The sequence below is a fragment of the Hippopotamus amphibius genome, chromosome 11 (genome assembly GCF_030028045.1).
Source record: "Hippopotamus amphibius kiboko isolate mHipAmp2 chromosome 11, mHipAmp2.hap2, whole genome shotgun sequence".
NCBI lineage: Eukaryota > Metazoa > Chordata > Mammalia > Artiodactyla > Hippopotamidae > Hippopotamus > Hippopotamus amphibius.
In genome coordinates this window covers 23,424,523-23,428,844 of record NC_080196.1, presented here as the reverse complement: position 1 = coordinate 23,428,844, position 4,322 = coordinate 23,424,523, and positions in this window count along the sequence as shown.

Here is a 4,322-nt window from a genome sequence, read left to right as displayed (position 1 = left end):
TCCAGGAGTAGAAATACTCACTAAATTTGTTTGTGAGAATGGAATATTTTCTAAATCTGTTAACCTGACCTCATATACCCTTTAGAAGAGGGAAAACTTACCATCTTCCTTTTTTGTTGCTTAGGTCGACCTAGCATTTCATTACATTGTGTTCATTCATTATTATAGAAGGGCTTACTTATGGAGAAATTATTTGCACAGGTAACTCACAGTGTCAACTTTGTAATCTGGTTATTGAGCCTGAGCTCCTGGGAGACAGTGCTCCCCACAACCTCAGAGCATCTTGTGGGTAGGGGAGGTAAGTGCTGGACCAGGCATTTACAATGTGGCCTTTTTATTTCATTGAAGTTTTGTGAATCCCAGATTGGGTTCCCCTGTATATGCCCGAGTGAAGCCCAGCATGTAAATAACTCATGTTTGAATTTTAAGTTTCTGTCCCATACATTTTTCTAAACAGCAAGAGCTGTGTATGACAGAAAACCCACCCTGAAGTTAAGACTTTCACCCCAGTGTAAGTTGGCACGAATATCCTCCAACCACATGCTGACCACTACTGCTTCAGATGGGAAGACAGAACTGAAATCCAGTTTGATCTTTGACAAAGAATGCCTTGGGGTGGCAGTTGTGTGAAAGAAGTGCCTTGAAAGTAAGTCTCTGAATGCATTGGAAAGACTCTGGAAATGAAGTAAAAGACGTATTCAAATACTGGCTCTGTTGATTTGATAGCTGGATGTCCTTTGATTTACTTCTTAATTTCTCTAAATCACAGTTTACTTGGCTCCAAAATTAGCACACTGAGATTGTCTTTGCATGGTAAGAATTAAATTAGATACCCCCTGAGAGTATCTAGCAGATCATCAATAAACTGAGCTACTTTGGTTAATATGTTTTCAGGGCTTACAAGGTGTTAAGTTCTGGGCTCTTTGCTCTCAGGGTTGGGAGGCAGATGAGGCAGAAGAGAGGAAAGGAAGTGGAAGTATGGGAAATGAAATGAACAAAGAGATCTGTCATTCTCAGGTAATCTGAGCGGGAACTCCACTGTCTCTAAGAAATATAGTCAAAAACTGAGAAAGGAAGTGGTGTCGCCAAAGGCACAAAGAATACAGGAGTGATGGGAGAAGGATGGTATCAGGTCCAGGGACCTTTCTGGAGGAGAGGAATTCTGTGCCAGGTGTGGAGGAAGGAAGTGGATTGGTTGTGGGGAGGGTGGGGTTAGGATACTCAAGCCATGTTTGGGGAAGGACCTCAATAAATGTCCTGAGGAATATGGACCGGGAAACTGGGAAGTTGTATTGGAGGATAAAAAGGGGAGAAAGGAGGAAGTTGCAGCTACTGGTGGAAAAAGGTGAGTGGTTTGTATAGTGAATATAATTGGAGCCTCTCTCCACACCCTCAAATACCTCTACCCACTGAATAACAGATATTGGCTATACTGCTTCAATGTGCTTTGGAAGGTTAAAAAATAACCCCCAAAAAACCCAACTTAAAAAAAAAAGATTATAAAGGTAAAACATTTTAAAATTGTAAAACATTTGAACAAAAATTGAACAAATATGACCCCAAAAAAAAAAAAGATCATCTAATAATTCATAGCCCCGGAGGTAATCACTGCTAACATTTTGATGTATTTTCTTTCACGTTTTAAACACATATTAAAATCACAGTTGTACACATTTTGTATTCTACTTTTTCCCCCAAACTCTCATGTTTTTCCATGTAAATGTCATTAGATACCTTTAAAAACATGTTTCTATAACTACTCATTTGAACAGACAACATTCAAATTTATTGAATCAATACTCGTGATTTGGACATTAAAGTTGTTTCCTTTCCTGGTTTAGCATAAGCCGTGTGGTGATTAATACTACTAAGGTAATTTTTGATTTCATAGAATCATAGAAGAATAGACTCCTCTTTTCCAGGGGGGATTCCATCCTTCCACCCTCCTCAATTCAGCATAGTAAAGGACTTAGGACTTCAGGGAAGCCAGAGACAAGTTTCCAGAATGAAAGACTAGGAAATTCCCTGGCGCTCTCACTGTCTAGCGCCCGGGTTCAATTCCTGGTCAGGAACAAAGATCCCACAAGTTGTGAGTGTGGCCAGAAAAAAAAACAGACTAGATGAGGAGCTTGCGGGCTCCTGGGAGAGTGCCTACTTGGACACTCCCCTATAGCAAGGCCCTGCTGGCACGGGGATGGGTGTCCTCTGGGCACTCAACCTTGCCAGGACCATGAAAGAGCACGGAGACCAGGCAGCTGACCTAGCCCATAGACAGGGCACAGTCAGGAAACTCTTCTTTCTAAAGCAGTCTGGGAAACTTCTCATCCATATGATGGGTTTTTTTTTCTGCTGCCAATAACTTGACACCCACATTTTTGATCCTGCCCTGCTGAAAGAACAGCATGTCACTCAGAGGACGGGTCGCTATCATTTGGAGTATTCAGAAATCCTGCCCCACTCTCTTCATCTCTTCTGCCCATTTTCTAGCTCAGTGGTTCTCAGCCACTTCCTATGGAGCAGTTTGAAAATTTGTGGGCTTTCTTTTTGTAATTACAGTAATGGAGGGGAGTACTGTGGGCCCTTGCGAGTAGGACAGGGGAATAAGATACTCTTCAAAGCACAGCCTGCACAATGAAGACGTGTGCCTCCTCCAGATTCTCAAATGTCCCCTAGGACATTCATGTAGGTGAAAACTTGTGTTTAATTATCTGAGCCTCGAATTTAATACAGTTAAAAAAAAGTGGTTTTAATATACAATGAACTTTCTAGGAATGCAATTACAGTTCTGTGTGAATTCAGGGAAGATTGACTTTGCTACCAAGAGTTGTTCAACATTTCGTTAAGTCACTTCATTGATGGCAATGTGCTGGAGGTAGTTGAGTCACCGACTCAGCACCTGTATCAGCCCGCATTTGTAGCAGTTCCAGCCCCGTGATGCTATGGTAAGTGCAAGCATCTGCCTACTTCATCATGACTTCAACACTCCTTAAAATATTGCTTATGTTCTTTTACTACAAATTACTTTTTATCTTATGTCACAGACGGGGAAGCGTGTTGATTTTTTTAAAAAGTTCTGTGTGTAGGTAGGTTATTTCCTCTATGAGTTTCAATTCAGCACAGCAAAGGAGTCATGACAAAATGTTTGAAGGGTTGAAGGTTGAGAGCCTCAGTTCTAATCAGTCTCACAGTATCTGGCTTTTCCCCACCTCCTTCCCAGGACAAGCCAGAAAGAAGCTTTTTGTTTTCCCCCTTCCCCCAGAAGGAGTCCTCTGTCTCCTCTGGCAGCCCAAACTCATTCCAATGTACAGTATACACACGTGCGTGCACACAGGCACGCACAGGCACACACTTTCCACCACCAGACAATAGACTGGAGTCTCTGGAACTATCAGAAGGCCTGCACTTCCCCCACTCTCTCTAGAGCTCCCAGTTCTTCCTTAGTCAAGAATTATTGATTGCTAGGGTCTGCTGGAGTAGAGATAATGCTGGCTTCTGCCCACTTGGAGGCTCTTCATTCTCTGGCCTTTTTTCTTTTTCTTTCTTTTTTTCCCCTCCTACTTCAATTTCTCTCCTTGGTGCTACCCTCCCTGTCTTCTGCTTCCAGTCCTCCCTCCGCATTCCCTCCCCGAAGCAGGCGAGTAGCAGTGCTGCTGGACCCATGGAGCCGCTCTGGTCTCCAGCTCTGTCTTCTCCATCCAACTCCTGTCGCGCTGAGGTGGCTCCCGGCCTTCATCCCCCTCCCCTCCCCGCCCCTCCCCGGTCTGACCCTGGCTTCTCCTTTCCCTCCCACCCCTCTTGTTCTCCGGTCCCTCGGCCTCTGTCTCTCTCGTCTCACCCCGAATCAGGGCTGCCTTGTCTTTGTGCAGCCGTCTTTCTCCACCTGCATCCCAGATTCCCTGTCTCAGCGCCAGCTCCTCGGCCTTTGGCTCGGGCTCCCTCGCCCCCACGCCAGCTTCCAGGGGTCTAGCCCGCGGGTCCCCGCGCGTGTGTGCTTGTGCCCCGGGGTCCCTCTCCCCTACCTCTCAGCCCCGCTCCCCCGCCGCCCGCCCCCCGGCGCTGTGGGCGGTCCAGGGCGGGGCCGGGATCCGGGGCGGCTCCCGGGGCTCGGGTTGTGGGAGGTGCCCTCTCCCCGGTCTCCCCCTCTCCTCCCCCCGCCCTGTCTCCTCCCGCACCCTCCTTCTTCCCTCCGCCCGGGAGCTTTCCCCGGTCCCCGGCGCCGCCTCCTTCCCTCCCGGCTCCCCGCTCCCGCGGCCGCCGCCGCCCCGGGGAAGGAGAGACGGGGGTGGGGTTTGGGGGAGGTGAGAGAGGAGGGAGAGACCCTG